The sequence below is a fragment of the Temnothorax longispinosus genome, unplaced genomic scaffold, assembly GCF_030848805.1.
Source record: "Temnothorax longispinosus isolate EJ_2023e unplaced genomic scaffold, Tlon_JGU_v1 HiC_scaffold_22, whole genome shotgun sequence".
Lineage (NCBI taxonomy): Eukaryota > Metazoa > Arthropoda > Insecta > Hymenoptera > Formicidae > Temnothorax > Temnothorax longispinosus.
The window spans coordinates 107,447-124,399 of NW_027270036.1; the positions used below are offsets into that span (position 1 = coordinate 107,447).

General features: G+C 45.2%; 1 pseudogene; it reads left to right on the forward strand.

Annotated features, from left to right (window-relative positions):
• Window positions 1–16,953, forward strand: part of LOC139823926 (uncharacterized) — a 53,879-nt pseudogene that overhangs the window by 32,846 nt on the left and 4,080 nt on the right.

Below are 16,953 nucleotides of genomic sequence, written 5' to 3' on the forward strand. Positions count from 1 at the left end.
GTAAATATTTTTTAATTTTTAGCGCGGTACTTTGAAGGGCTTAGCTTTTAATATATTGGTCGGAGCGCTTCGGACCCTAATAGTTTTCGATAGAACTCCTCGGGGGCCACCAGAACTCCAGCGAGAACTCCGGTAAAATAATTTTTTATTTTAGGCGCGGTACTTTGAAGGCTGTCATTTTAAAATATTGGTCGGAGCGTTTCGGACCCTAATATTTTTCGATAGAACTCCTCGGGGGCCACCAGAACTCCAGCGAGAACTCCGGTAAAATAATTTTTTTATTTTAGGCGCGTTCTTTGAAGGCTGTAGCTTTTTAATATATGGTCGGAGCGCTTCGGACCCTAATAGTTTTCGATAGAACTCCTCGGGGGCCACCAGAACTCCAGCGAGAACTGCCGATCAGAAAAAAAAATTTTGTTAAATATTTTCGAGTGCGCGTACTTTGAAGGGCTGTAGCTTTTAAATATTGTTCGGAAGCGCTTTCGGACCCTAATAGTTTTCGATAGAACTCCTCGGGGGGCCACCAGAACTCTAGCGAGAACTCCGGTAAAAAATTTGGTTTAATTTTAGCGCGGTACTTTGAAGGGCTGTAGCTTTTAAATATTGGTCGGAGCGGTTCGGACCCTAATAGTTTTCGATAGAACTCCTCGGGGGGCCACCAGAACTCCAGCGAGAACTCTCCGGAAAAAAATAATTTTTAATTTTAGGCGCGGTACTCTTGAAGGGCTGTACTTTTAATATATTGGTCGGAGCGCTTCTCTTCGGACCCTAAGAGTTTTCGATAGAACTCCTCGGGGGGCCACCAGAACTCCAGCGAGAACTCCGGTAAAATAATTTTTAATTTTTAAGAGGCGCGGTACTTTGAAGCTGTAGCTTTTAATATATTGGTCGGAGCGCTGTCGGACCCTAATAGTTTTTTCGATAGAACTCCCTCGGGGGGCCACCAGAACTCCAGCGAGAACTCCGGTAAAATAATTTTTTATTTTAGAGCGCGGTACTTTGAGAGGCTGTAGTCTTTTTAATATATGGGTCGGAGCGCTTCGGACCCTAATAGTTTTCGATAGAACTCCTCGGGGGGGCCACCAGAACTCCAGCGAGAACTGCCGGTAAAATAATTTTTTATTTTAGGACGCGGTACTTTGAAGGGCCTGTAGCTTTTAAATATTGGTCGAGCGTTTTCGGACCCTAATAGTTTTCGATAGAACTCCTCGGGGGCCACCAGAACTCCAGCGAGACTCCGGTAAAAATAACTTTTTAATTTTAGGCGCGGTACTTTGACGGGCTGTAGCTTTTAATATATTGGTCGGAGCGTTTCGGACCCTAATAGTTTTCGATAGAACTCCTCGGGGGGCCACCAGAACTCCAGCCGAACTGCCGATTTCAGAAAAAAAATTACTGGTTGAATATTTTCGAGTTGCGGTACTTTGAGGGGCTGTAACTTTTAAATATTGGTCGGAGCGTTTCGGACCCTAATAGTTTCGATAGAACTCCTCGGGGGGCCACCAGAACTCCAGCGAGAACTCCGGTAAATAATTTTTTAATTTTAGGCGCGGTACTTTGAAGGGCTGTAACTTTTAAAATATTGGTCGGAGCGCTTCGGACCCTATAGTTTTCGATAGAACTCCTCGGGGGGCCACAGAACTCCAGCGAGACTCCGGTAAATATTTTTTAATTTAGGCGCGGTACTTTGAAGGCTGTAGCTTTTAATATATGGTCGGAGCGCTTCGGACCCTAATAGTTTTCGATAGAACTCCTCGGGGGGCCACCAGAACTCCAGCGAGAACTGCCGATTTCCGAAAAAAAAAATTACCCTCGTACTTAGAATATTTTTGAGTTGCGGTACTTTGAGGGCTGTAACTTTTAAATATTGGTCGGAGCGTTTCGGACCCAATAGTTTTCGATAGAACTCCTCGGGGGCCCCCAGAACTCCAGCGAGAACTCCGGTAAAATAATTTTTTAATTTTAGCGCGGTACTTTGAAGGGCTGTAGCTTTTAAAATATTGGTCGGAGCGTTTCGGACCCTAATAGTTTTCGATAGAACTCCTCGGGGGGCCACCAGAACTCAGCGAGAACTCCGGTAAATAATTTTTTAATTTTAGGCGCGGTACTTTGAAGGGCTGTAGCTTTTAATATATTGGTCGGAGCGTTTCGGACCCTAATAGTTTTCGATAGAACTCCTCGGGGGCCACCAGAACTCCAGCGAGAACTCCGGTAAAAAAAATTTTTTTATTTTATGCGCGGTACTTTGGAAGGCTGTAACTTTTAATATCTTTGGTCGGAGCGCTTCGAACCCTAATAGTTTTCGATAGAACTCCTCGGGGGCCACCAGCACTCCAGCGAGACTGGCCTGATTTCAGAGAAAAAAAAAATACCCGTCGGCCTTTAAATTTTCGAGTTGCGGTACTTTGAGAGTGCTGTACTTTTAAAATATTGGTCGGAGCGTTTCGGACCCTAATAGTTTTCGATAGAACTCCTCGGGGGCCACCAGAACTCCATCGAGAACTCCGGTAACAATAATTGTTTAATTTTACGGGCGCGGTACTTTGAAGGGCTGTAGCTTTCATATATTGGTCGGAGCGCTTCGGACCCTAATAGTTTTCGATAGAACTCCTCGGGGGCCACCAGAAACTCCCAGCGAGAACTCCGGTAAATAATTTTTTAATTTTAGGCGCGGTACTTGAAGGGCTGTAGCTTTAAATATATTGGTCGGAGCGCTGTCGGACCCTAATAGTTTTCGATAGACTCCTCGGGGGCCACCAGAACTCCAGCGAGAACTGGCCGATTTCAGAAAAAAAAAATTACCCCTCGGGACTTCGAATATTTTCGCAGGTGCAGGTACTTTGAGGGGCGTAACTTTTAATAATATGGTCGGAGCGCTTCGGACCCTAATAGTTTTCGATAGAACTCCTCGGGGGCCCCACCAGAACTCCACGCGAGAAACTCCGGTAATAATTTTTAATTTTAGGGCGCGTACTTTGAAGGGCTGTAGCTTTTAATATTTATGTCGGAGCGCTTTCGGACCCTAATAGTTTTCGATAGAACTCCTCGGGGGGCCACCAGAACTCCAGCGAGAACTCCGGTAAAATCCATTTTTTAATTTTAGGCTGCGGTACTTTGAAGGCTGTAGCTTTTAAATATTGGTCGGAGCGCTTCGGACCCTAATAGTTTTCGATAGAACTCCTCGGGGGCCCCCAGAACTCCAGCGAGAACTGCCGATTTCAGAAAAAAAAATTACCCCCCTCGGGACTTAGAATATTTTCGAGTTGCGGTACTTTGAGGGGCTGTAACTTTTAAATATTGGTCGGAGCGTTCGGACCCTAATAGTTTTCGATAGAACTCCTCGGGGGCCACCAGAACTCCAGCGAGAACTCCGGTAAAATAATTTTTTAATTTTAGGCGCGGTACTTTGAAGGGCTGTAGCTTTTAATATTGGTCGGAGCGCTTCGGAACCCTAATAGTTTCGATAGAACTCTCGGGGGGCCCAGAACTCCAGCGAGAACTCCGGTAAAATAATTTTTAATTTTAGGCGCGGACTTTGAAGGGCTGTAGCTTTTAATATATTGGTCGGGCGCTTCGGACCCTAATAGTTTTCGATAGAACCCTCGGGGGGCCACCAGAACTCCAGCGAGAACTGCCGATTTCAGAAAAAAAATTACCCCTCGGACTTAGAATATTTTCGAGTTGCGGTACTTTGAGGGGCTGTAACTTTAAAATATTGGTCGGAGCGTTTCGGACCCTAATAGTTTTCGATAGAACTCCTCGGGGGGCCACCAGAACTCCAGCGAGAACTCCGGTAAAATAATTTTTTAATTTTAGGCGCGGTACTTTGAAGGGCTGTAGCTTTTAATATATTGGTCGGAGCGCTTCGGACCCTAATAGTTTTCGATAGAACTCCTCGGGGGCCACCAGAAACTCCAGCGAGAACTACGGTTAAAATAATTTTTTAATTTTAGGCGCGGTACTTGAAGGGCTGTAGCTTTTAAGAATTGGTCGAGCGCTTCGGAAATAGTTTTCGAAGAACTTTTCGGGGGGCCACCAGAAACTCCAGCGAGAACTCCGATTCAGAAAAAAAAATTACCCATGGACTTATGAAATTTCGAGTTGCGGTACTTTGAAGAGGCTGTAGCTTTTAAATATTGGTCGGAGCGTTTCGGACCCTAATAGTTTTCGATAGAACTCCTCGGGGGGCCACCAGAACTCCAGCGAGAACTCCGGTCAGAAAATAATTTTTTAATTTTCAGGCGCGGTACTTTGAAGGCTGTACTTTTAAAATAATTTGGTCGGAGCGTTTCGGACCTAATAGTTTTCGATAGAACTCCTCGGGGGCCACCAGAACTCCAGCGAGACTCCGGTAAATAATTTTTTATTTTTTAGGCGGCGGTACTTTGAGGGCTGTACTTTTAATATATTGGTCAGAGCGTTTCGGACCCTAATAGTTTTCGATAGAACTCCTCGGGGGCCACCAGACCCACTCCAGCGAGAACTCCGGTAGAAAATAATTACCCCTTTAATATTTTCGAGTGCGCGGGACTTTGAAGGGCTGTAACTTTTAAATATTGGTCGGAGCGCTCGGACCCTAATAGTTTTCGATAGAACTCCTCGGGGGCCACCAGCAACTCCAGCGAGAACTCCGGTAAAATAATTTTTTAATTTTTGGCGCGGTACTTTGAAGGGCTGTAACTTTTAAAATATTGGTCGGAGCGTTTTCGGACCCTAATAGTTTTTCGATAGAACTCCTGGGGCCACCAGAACTCCAGCGAGAACTCCGGTTAAAATAATTTTTTAATTTTAGGCGCGGTACTTTGAAGGGCTGTAGACCTTTTAATATATTGGTCGGAGCGCTTCGGACCCTAATAGTTTTCGATAGAACTCCTCGGGGGGCCACCAGAACTCCAGCGAGAACTGCCGATTTCGAGTAAATTAATTACCCCTCGGGACTTAGAATATTTTCGAGTGCGCGGGTACTTTGAGGGGCTGTAACTTTTAAAATATTGGTCGGAGCGCGTTTCGGACCCTAATAGTTTTCGATAGAACTCCTCGGGGGGCCACCAGAACTCCAGCGAGAACTCCGGTAAAATAATTTTTAAATTTTAGGCGCGGTACTTTGAAGGCTGTACTTTTAATATATTGGTCGGAGCGCTTTCGGACCCTAATAGTTTTTCGATAGAACTCCTCGGGGGGCCACCAGAACTCCAGCGAGAACTGCCGATTTCAGAAAAAAAAATTACCCTCGGACTTTACCGAAATTTTCGCAGTTGCGGTACTTTGAAGGGCTGTAGCTTTTAATATATTGGTCGGAGCGCTTCGGACCCTAATAGTTTTCGATAGAACTCCTCGGGGGCCACCAGAACTCCATCGAGAACTGGCCGATTTCAGAAAAAACAATTAACCCCTTTAGAATTTTAGTCGAGTGCGGTACTTTGAAGGGCTGTAACTTTTAAATATTGGTCGGAGCGTTTCGGACCCTAATAGTTTTCGATAGAACTCCTCGGGGGCCACCAGAACTCCAGCGAGAACTCCGGTAAAATATTTTTTAATTTTAGCGCGGGTACTTTGAAGGGCTGTAACTTTTAAATATTGGTCGGAGCGTTTCGGACCCTAATAGTTTTCGATAGAACTCCTCGGGGGGCCACCAGAACTCCAGCGAGAACTCCGGTCAAAATATTTTTTAATTTTAGGCGCGGTACTTTGAAGGGCTGTAGCTTTTAAATATTGGTCGGAGCGCTTTCGGACCCTAATAGGTTTTTCGATAGAACTCCTCGGGGGGCCACCAGAACTCCAGCCGAGGAACTCCGCTTTCAGAAAAAATTACCCCTCGGACTTAGAATATTTTCGAGTTGCGGTACTTTGAGGGCTGTACTTTTAAAATATTGGTCGGAGCGTTTCGGACCCTATAGTTTTTCGATAGATACTCCTCGGGGGCCCCCCCCCCCCCCACCCGAACTCCAGCGCGAACTCCGGTAAAATAATTTTTTTAATTTTAGGCGCGGTACTTTGAAGGGCTGTAGCTTTTAATATATTGGTCGAGCGCTTCGGACCCTAATAGTTTTCGATAGAACTCCTCGGGGGGCCACCAGAACTCCACGAGAACGCCGATTTCAGAAAAAAAAATTACCCCTCGGACTAAAATTTTCGCAGTTGCGCGGTACTTTGCAGAGGCTGTAACTTTTAAATAATTGGTCGGAGCGCTTCGGACCCTAATAGTTTTCGATAGAACTCCTCGGGGGCCACCAGAACTCCAGCGAGAACTCCGATTTCAGAAAAAAAAAATTTTTAGAATATTTCGAGTGTGCGGTACTTTGAAGGGCTGTAACTTTTAAATATTGGTCGGAGCGTTTCGGACCCTAATGTTTTCGATAGAACTCCTCGGGAGGGCCACCAGAACTCCTAGCGAGAACTGCCCATTTCAGTTAAAAAATTTTTTAATTTTAGGTTGCGGTACTTTTGAGGGCTGTAACTTTTAAAATATTGGTCGGAGCGTTTTCGGACCCTAATATTTTTCGATAGAACTCCTCGGGGGGCCACCAGAACTCCAGCAGAACTCCGGTAAAATACTTTTTAATTTTTGAGGCGCGGTACTATTTGAAGGGCTGTAGCTTTTAATATATTGGTCGGAGCGTTTCGGACCCTAATGTGTTTTCGATAGAACTCCTCGGGGGCCACCAGAACTCCAGCGAGAACTGACGCGCCGATTTCAGAAAAAAAATTACCCCTAGGGACGAATATTTTCGAGTTGCGGTACTTTGAGGGGCTGTAACTTTTAAATATTGGTCTGGAGCGTTTCGGACCCTAATAGTTTTCGATAGAACTCCTCGGGGGGCCACCAAACTCCAGCGAGAACTGCCGATTTCAGAAAAAAAATTACCCCTCGGGACTTAGAATATTTTCGAGTTGCGGTACTTTGAGGGGCTGCTAACTTTAAAATATTGGTCGGAGCGTTTCGGACCCTAATAGTTTTCGATAGAACTCCTCGGGGGCCACCAGAACTCCAGCGAGAACTCCGGTAAAAATTTTTTAATTTTAGGCGCGGTACTTTGAAGGGCTGTAGCTTTTAAATATTGGTCGAGCGTTTCGGACCCTAATAGTTTTCGATAGAACTCCTCGGGGGGCCACCAGAACTCCAGCGAGAACTCCGGTCCAAAAAAAAAAAAAAATTTTTAATTTTAGGCGCGGTACTTTGAAGGGCTGTAACTTTTTAAAATATTGGTCGGAGCGTTTCGGACCCTAATAGTTTTCGATAGAACTCCTCGGGGGGCCACCAGAACTCCAGCGAGAACTGCCGGTAAAATAATTTTTAATTTTTAGGCGGTACTTTGAAGGGCTGTAGCTATTTAATATATTGGTCGGAGCGCTTTCGGACCCTAATAGTTTTCGATAGAACTCCTCGGGGGGCCACCAGAACTCCAGCGAGAACTCCGTAAAAAAATACCCCTTTTAATTTTTAGGCGCGGTACTTTGAAGGGCTGTCACTTTTAAATATTGGTCGGAGCGCTTCGGACCCTAATAGTTTTCGATAGAACTCCTCGGGGCCACCAGAACTCCAGCGAGAACTCCGGTAAAATAATTTTTTTAATTTTAGCGCGGTACTTTGAAGGGCTGTAGCTTTAATATTGGTCGGAGCGCTTCGGACCCTAATAGTTTTCGATAGAACTCCTCGGGGGGCCACCAGAACTCCAGCGAGAACTCCGGTAAAATAATTTTTTTAATTTTAGGCGCGGTACTTTGAAGGGCTGTAGACTTTTAATATTGGTCGGAAGCGTTTTCGGACCCTAATAGTTTTTCGATAGAACTCCTCGTTGGGGGCCACCAAACTCCACGCGAGAACCTCCGAGTTCAGAAAAAAAAATTACCCCTCGGGACTTAGAATATTTTCGAGTTTGCGGTACTTTGACGGGCTGTACTTTTAAAATATTGGTCGGAGCGTTCGGACCCTAATAGTTTTCGATAGAACTCCTTCGGGGCCACCCAGAAACTCCAGCGAGAACTCCGGTAAATAATTTTTTATTTTAGGCTCGGTACTTTGAAGGGCTGTAGCTTTTAATATATTGGTCGGAGCGCTTCGACCCTAATAGTTTTCGATAGAACTCCTCGGGGGCCACCAGAACTCCAGCGAGAACTCCGGTCACATAAGTTTTTTAATTTTAGGCGCGGTACTTTGAAGGGCTGTAACTTTTATAATTGGTCGTAGCGTTTCGGACCCTAATAGTTTTTCGATAGAACTCCTCGGGGGCCACCATAACTCCAGCTAGAACTGCCGAGTTTTACCCCTCGGGACTTAGAATGTTTCGATTTACGGTCTTTGAGGGGCTGTAACTTTTAAAATATTGGTCGGAGCGTTTCGGACCCTAATAGTTTTCGATAGAACTCCTCGGGGGGCCACCAGAACTCCACGAAAACTCCGGTAAAATAATTTTTTAATTTTAAGGCGCGGTAACTTTGAAGGGCTGTACTTTTAAAATATTGGTCGGAGCGTTTCGGACCCTACTATCGTTTTTCGATAGAACTCCTCGGGGCCACCAGAACTCCAGCGAGAACTGCCGATTCAGAAAAAAAATAACCCCTCGTGACAGAATATTTTCGATTTTGGCGCGGTACTTTGAGAGGCTGTAACTTTTAAAATATTGGTCATGGGAGCGTTCGGACCCTAATAGTTTTCGATAGAACTCCTCGGGGGGCCACCAGAACTCCAGCGAGAACTGCCGATTTCAGAAAAAAAAAATTACCCCTCGGGACTTAGAATATTTTCGAGTTGCGGTACTTTGAGGGCTGTAACTTTTTTTTAAAATATTGGTCGGAGCGTTTCGGACCCTAATAGTTTTCGATAAAACTCCTCGTGGGGCCACCCTAACTCCAGCGAGAACTCCGGTAAAATAATTTTTTTAATTTTAGGCGCGGTACTTTGAAGGGCTGTAGCTTTTAATATATTGGTCGGAGCGCTTCGGACCCTAATAGTTTTCGATAGAACTCCTCGGGGGGCCACCAGAACTCCAGCGAGAACTGCCGATTTCAGACAAAAAAAAATTACCCCTCGGAACTTAATTTTCGAGTTGCGGTACTTTGAAGGGCTGTAACTTTTAAAATATTGGTCGGAGCGTTTCGGACCCTAATAGTTTTCGATAGAACTCCTCGGGGGCCACCGAACTCCAGCGAGAACTCCGGTAAAAATTTTTTAATTTTAGGCGCGGTACTTTGAAGGGCTGTACTTTTAAATATTGGTCGGAGCGTTTTCGGACCCTAATAGTTTTTCGATACGAACTCCTCGGGGGGCCACCAGAACTCCATCGAGGAACTGCCGATTTTTAAAAAAATTTTTTAATATTTTCGAGGCGGTACTTTGAGGGCTGTAACTTTTAATATTGGTCCGGAGCGTTTCGGACCCTAATAGTTTTTCGATAGAACTCCTCGGGGGGCCACCAGAACTCCAGCGAAACTCCGGTAAAATAATTTTTTAATTTTAGGCGCGGTACTTTGAAGGGCTGTAACTTTTAAATATTGGTCGGAGCGTTTCGGACCCTAATAGTTTTCGATAGAACTCCTCGGGGGGCCACCAGAACTCCAGCGAGAACTGCCGATTTCAGAAAAAAAAATTACCCCTCGGGACAGAATATTTTCGAGTTGCGGTACTTTGAGAGGCTGTAACTTTTGTAAAATATTGGTCGGAGCGTTTCGGACCCTAATAGTTTTCGATAGAACTCCTCGGGGGGCCACCAGAACTCCAGCGAGAACTCCGGTAAAATAATTTTTTAATTTTAGGCGCGGTACTTTGAAGGGCTGTACTTTTAATATATTGGTCGGAGCGCTTCGGACCCTAATAGTTTTCGATAGAACTCCTCGGGGGGCCACCAGAACTCCAGCGAGAACTCCGGTAAAATAATTTTTTTAATTTTAGGCGCGGTACTTTGAAGGGCTGTACTTTTAATATATTGGTCGGAGCGTTTCGGACCCTAATAGTTTTCGATAGAACTCCTCGGGGGCCACCAGAACTCCAGCGAGAACTGCCGATTTCAGACAAAAAAAGAAACCCTCGGGACTTAGAATAATTTTCGAGGTTGCGGTACTTTGAAGGGCTGTAACTTTTAAAATATTGGTCGGAGCGTTTCGGACCCTAATAGTTTTCGATAGAACTCCTCGGGGGGCCACCAGAACTCCAGCGAGAACTCCGGTAAAATAATTTTTTAATTTTAGGCGCGGTACTTTGAAGGGCTGTAGCTTTTAATATATTGGTCGAGCGCTTCGGACCCTAATAGTTTTCGATAGAACTCCTCGGGGGCCACCAGAACTCCAGCGAGAACTGCCGATTTCAGAAAAAAAAATTACCCCTCGGGACTTAGAATATTTTCGAGTTGCGGTACTTTGAGAGGCTGTAACTTTTAAAATATTGGTCGGAGCGTTTCGGACCCTAATAGTTTTTCGATAGACTCCTCGGGGGGCCACCAGAACTCCAGCGAGAACTCCGGTAAAATAATTTTTAATTTTAGGCGCGGTACTTTGAACGTCTTAGCTTTTAATATATTGGTCGGAGCGCTTCGGACCCTAATAGTTTTCGATAGAACTCCTCGGGGGGCCCCAGAACTCCAGCGAGAACTGCCGATTTCAGAAAAAAAATTACCCCTCTGGACTTAGAATATTTTCGAGTTGCGGTACTTTGAGGGGCTTGTAACTTTTAAAATATTGGTCGGAGCGCTTTTCGGACCCCTAATATTTTCGATAGAACTCCTCGGGGGGCCACCAGAACTCCAGCGAGAACTCCGGTAAAATAATTTTTTTAATTTAGGCGCGGTACTTTGAAGGGCTGTAGCGTTTAATATATTGGTCGGAGCGCTTCGGACCCTAATCAGTTTTCGATAGAACTCCTCGGGGGGCCACCAGAACTCCAGCGAGAACTGCCGATTTCAGAAAAAAAAAAAATTACCCTCGGACTTAGAATATTTTTCGAGTTAGGCGCGGTACTTGAAGGGCTGTAAACTTTTAAAATATTGGTCGGAGCGTTTCGGACCCTAATAGTTTTCGATAGGGAAACTCCTCGGGGGGCCACCAGAACTCCAGCGAGAACTTCGGTAAAATAATTTTTTAATTTTAGGCGCGGTACTTTGAAGGGCTGGCTTTAAGCTTTTAATAGTTTTCGATAGAATTCGGAGGGCTACCAGTCGGAAGCTTAGAATATTTTTCGGACCCTAATAGTTTTTAGTTTTCGATAGAACTCCTCGGGGGCCACCAGGAACTCCCGCGAGAACTGCCGATTTCAGAAAAATTACACCCCTCGGTACAGAATATTTTCGAGTTGCGGTACTTTGAACTTTGAGCGAGGCCTTAACGTTTTAAATATTGTCGGAGCGTTTCGGACCCTATAGTTTTCGATAGAACTCCTCGGGGGGCCACCAGAACTCCAGCGAGAAAACTCCGGTAAAATAATTGTTTTTAATTTTAGGCGCGGTACTTTGAAGGGCTGTAGCTTTTAATATATTGGTCGGAGGTCGCTTCGGACCCTAATAGTTTTCGATAGAACTCCTCGGGGGGCCACCAGAACTCCAGCGAGAACTGCCGATGTCAGAAAAAAAATTTTTAGAAATTTTCGAGTTGCGGTACTTTGAGGGCTGTAACTTTTAAAATATTGGTCGAGCGTTTTCGTTTCGGACCCTAATAGTTTTCGATAGAACTCCTCGGGGGGCCACCAGAACTCCAGCGAGAACTCCGGTAAAATATTTTTAATTTTAGGCGCGGTACTTTGAAGGGCTGTAGCTTTTAATATATTGGTCGGAGCGCTTCGGACCCTAATAGTTTTCGATAGAACTCCTCGGGGGGCACCAGAACTCCAGCGAGAACTGCCGATTTCAGAAAAAAAATTACCCCTCAGGGACTTAGATAGTTTTCGAGTTGCGGTACTTTGATGGCTGTAATTTTAAAATATTGTCGGAGCGTGTTCGGACCCTAATAGTTTTCGATAGAACTCCTCGGGGGCCACCAGAACTCCAGCGAGAACGCCGGTAAAATATTTTTTATTTTAGGCCGCGGTACTTTGAAGGGCTGTAACTTTTAATATATTGGTACGGAGCGCTTCGGACCCTAATAGTTTTCGATAGAACTCCTCGGGGGGCCACCAGAACTCCAGCGAAACTCCGGTAAAATAATTTTTTAATTTATGCGCGTACTTTGAAGGGCTGTAACTTTTAAATATTGGCGGAGCGTTTCGGACCCTAATAGTTTTCGATAGAACTCCTCGGGGGCCACCATAACTCCAGCGAGAACTGCCGATTTCAGAAAAAACAATTACCCCTCGGGGACTTAGCATATTTTCGAGTTGCGGTACTTTTGAGGGCTGTAACTTTTAAAATATGGTCGGAGCGTTTCGGACCCTAATATTGTTCGCATAGCCCCTCGGGGGCCACCAGAACTCCAGCGAGAACTCCGGTAAAATAATTTTTAATTTTAGGCGCGGTACTTTGAAGGGCTGTAGCTTTTAAATATTGGTCGGAGCGCTTCGGACCCTATAGTTTTCGATAGAACTCCTCGGGGGCCACCAGAACTCCAGCGAGAACTGCCGCTTTTCGAAAAAAAAATTCCCCTTCGGACTTAGAATATTTTCGAGTTGCGGTACTTTAAGGGCTGTAACTTTTCAAAATATGGTCGGAGCGTTTCGGACCCTAATCGTTTTCGATAGAACTCGGGGGGGCCACCAGAACTCCAGCGAGAACTCCGGTAAAATAATTTTTTAATTTTAGGCGCGGTACTTTGAAGGGCTGTAACTTTTCAAATATTGGTCGGAGCGTTTCGGACCCTAATAGTTTTCGATAGAACTCCTCGGGGGGCCACCAGAACTCCAGCGAGAAACTGCCGATTTCTAGAAAAAAATTACCCCCTGGACAGAATATTTTAGAGTTGCGTACTTGAGAGGCTGTAGCCTTTAAAATATTGGTCGGAGCGTGTTCGGACCCTAATAGTTTTCGATAGAACTCCTCGGGGTCCACCATAACTCCACGAGAACTGCCGATTCAGAAAAAAAAATACCCCTCGGGACTTAGAATATTTTCGAGTTGCGGTACTTTGAGGGCTGTAACTTTTAAAATATTGGTCGTAGCGTTTCGGACCCTATAGTTTTTCGATAGAATCCTCGGGGGCCACCAGAACTCCAGCGAGAACTCCGGTAAAATCTTTTTAATTTTAGCGCGGTACTTTGAAGGGCTTGTAGCTTTTAATATATTGGTCGGAGCGCTCGGACCCTAATAGTTTTCGATAGAACTCCTCGGGGGGCCATCCAGAACTCCAGCGAGAACTGCCGATTTCAGAAAAAAAATTACCCCTCGGGACTTAGAATTTTTCGAGTTGCGGTACTTTGGGGGCTGTAACTTTTAAAAATTGGTCGGAGCGTTTCGGACCCTAATATAGTTTTCGATAGAACTCCTCGGGGGGCCACCAGAACTCCAGCGAGAACTCCGGTAAAATAATTTTTTAATTTTAGGCGCGGTACTTTGAAGGGCTGTAGCTTTTAATATATTTGGTCGGAGCGCCTTCGGACCCTAATAGTTTTCGATAGAACTCCTCGGGGGCCACCAGAACTCCAGCGAGAACTGCCGATTTCAGAAAAAAAAATTACCCCTCGGGACTTAGAATATTTTCGATTTGCGGTACTTTGAGAGGCTGTACTTTAAATATTGGTCGGAGCGCTTCGGACCCTAATAGTTTTTCGATAGAACTCCTCGGGGGCCACCAGAACTCCAGCGAGAACTCCGTAAAATAATTTTTTAATTTTAGGCGCGGTACTTTGAAGGGCTGTAGCTTTTAATATATTGGTCGGACGCTTCGGACCCTAATAGTTTTCGATAGAACTCCTCGGGGGGCCACCAGGAACTCCAGCGAGAACTGCCGATTTCAGAAAAAAAAATTACCCCTCGGGACTTAGATATTTCGGAGTTGCGGTACTTTGAGGGGCTGTAACTTTTAAAATATTGGTCGGAGCGTTTCGGACCCTAATAGTTTTCGATAGAACTCCTTGGGGGGCCACCAGAACTCCAGCGAGAACTCCGGTAAAATAATTTTTTATTTTAGGCGCGTTACTTTGAAGGGCTGTAGCTTTTACATATTGGGTCGGAGCGTTTCGGACCCTAATAGTTTTCGATAGAACTCCTCGGGGGGCCACCAGAACTCCAGCGGAACTCCGATTTCAGAAAAAAAATTACCCCTCGGACAGAATATTTAGTTGCGGTACTTTGAGGGCTGTAACTTTTAAAATTTGGTCGGAGCGTTTCGGACCCCTATAGTTTCGATAGAACTCCTCGGGGGGCCACCAGAACTCCAGCGAGAACTGCCGATTTCAGAAAAAAAAAAATTACCCCTCGGGACAGATATTTTCGAGTTGCGGTACTTTGAGAGGCTGTAAACTTTTAAAATATTGGTCGGAGCGTTTCGGACCCTAATAGTTTTCGATAGAACTCCTCGGGGGGCCACCAGAACTCCAGCGAGAACTCCGGTAAAAAATATTTTTTAATTTTAGGCGCGGTACTTTGAAGGGCTGTAGCTTTTAATATATTGGTCGGAGCGCTTCGGACCCTAATAGTTTTCGATAGAACTCCTCGGGGGGCCACCAGAACTCCAGCGAGAACTGCCCATTTCAGAAAAAAAAATTACCCCTCGGGACTTAGAATATTTTCGAGTTGCGGTACTTTGAGGGCTGTAACTTTAAAATATTGTCGCAGCGTTTTTCGGACCCTAATAGTTTTCGATAGAACTCCTCGGGGGGCAACCAGAACTCCAGCGAGAACTCCGGTACAATCATTTTTTAATTTTAGGCGCGGTACTTTGAAGGGCTGTAGCTTTTAATATATTGGTCGGAGCGCTTTCGGCCCTAATATTTTTCGATAGAACTCCTCGGGGGCCACAGAACTCCAGTCGAGAACTGCCGATTTCTGAAAAAAAAGTACTCGGGACAGAATATTTCGAGTTGCGGTACTTTGAGAGGCTGTAGCTTTTAAATATTGGTCGGAGCGCTTCGGACCCTAATAGTTTTCGATAGAACTCCTCGGGGGCCACCAGAACTCCAGCGAGAACTCCCGGTAAAATAATTTTTTAATTTTTAGGCGCGGTAACTTGAAGGGCTGTAGCTTTTATATATTGGTCGGAGCGCTTCGGACCCTAATAGTTTTCGATAGAACTCCTCGGGGGGCACCAGAACTCCAGCGAAACTCCGGTAAAATAATTTTTTAATTTAGGCGCGGTACTTTGAAGGGCTGTAACTTTTAAATATTGGTCGGAGCGTATTTCGGACCCTAATATTTTTCGATAGAACTCCTCGGGGGCCACCAGAACTCCAGCGAGAACTGCGATTCAGAAAAAAAAAATTACCCCTCGGGACTTAGAATATTTTCGAGTTGCGGTACTTTGAGAGGCTGTAACTTTTAAATATTGGTCGGAGCGTTTCGGACCCTAATAGTTTTCGATAGAACTCCTCTTGGGGGCCACCAGAAAACTCCAGCGAGAACTCCGGTAAAATAATTTTTTAATTTTAGGCGCGGTACTTTGAAGGGCTGTAGCTTTTAATATATTGGTCGGAGCGTACTTTCGGGACCCTAATAGTTTTCGATAGAACTCCTCGGGGGCCACCAGAACTCCAGCGAGAACTGCCGATTCAGAAAAAAAATTCCCCTCGGGACTTAGATATTTTCGAGTTGCGGTACTTTGAGGGGCTGTAACTTTTAAAATATTGGTCGGAGCGTTTCGGACCCTAATAGTTTTCGATAGAACTCCTCGGGGGCCACCAGAACTCCAGCGAAAACTCCGGTAAATAATTTTTTAATTTTAGGCGCGGTACTTTGAAGGGCTTAACTTTTAAATATTGGTCGGAGCGGGTTTTCGTCGGACCCTAATAGTTTTCGATAGAACTCCTCGGTGGGCCACCAGAACTCCAGCGAGAACTGCCGATTTCAGAAAAAAAAATTACCCCTCGGACAGAATATTCTTCGAGTTGCGGGTACTTGAGAGGCTGTAACATTTTAAAATATTGGTCGAGAGCGTTTCGGACCCTAATAGTTTTCGATATAACTCCTCGGGGGCCACCAGAACTCCAGCGTAGAACTGCCGATTTCCAGAAAAAAAAATACCCCTCGGGACAGAATATTTTCGAGTTGCGGTACTTTGAGAGGCTGTAACTTTTAAAATATTGGTCGAGACGTTTCGGACCCTAATAGTTTTCGATAGAACTCCTCGGGGGGCCAACAGAACTCCAGCGAGAACCCCGGTAAATAATTTTTAATTTTAGGCGCGGTACTTTGAAGGGCTGTAGCTTTTATATATTGGTCGGAGCGCTTCGGACCCTAATAGTTTTCGATAGAACTCCTCGGGGGGCCACCAGAACTCCAGCGAGAACTGCCGAGTCAGAAAAAAAATTTACCCCTCGGGACTTAGAATATTTCCGAGTTGCGGTACTTTGAGGGCTGTAACTTTTAAAATATTGGTCGGAGCGTTTCGGACCCTAATAGTTTTCGATAGAACTCCTCGGGGGGCCACCAGAACTCCAGCGAGAACTCCGGTAAAATAATTTTTTAATTTAGGCGCGGTACTTTGAGAGGGCTGTAGCTTTTAATATATTGGTCGGAGCGCTTCGGACCCTAATAGTTTTCGATAGAACCTCTCGTTGGGGCCACCAGAACTCCAGCGAGACTGCCGAGTTCAGAAAAAAAAATTACCCTCGGGACTTAGAACTATTTTCGAGTTGCGGTACTTTGAGAGGCTGTAACTTTTAAAATATTGGTCGGAGCGTTCGGACCCTAATATTTTCGATAGAACTCCTCGGGGGGCCACCAGAACTCCACGCGAACTCCGGTAAATAATTTTTTTATTTTAGGCGCGGTACTTTGAAGGGCTGTAGCTTTTAAGTATATTGGTCGTGAGGAGCGCTTCGGACCCTAATAGTTTTCGATAGAACTCCTCGGGGGCCACCAGAACTCCAGCGAGAACTGCCGA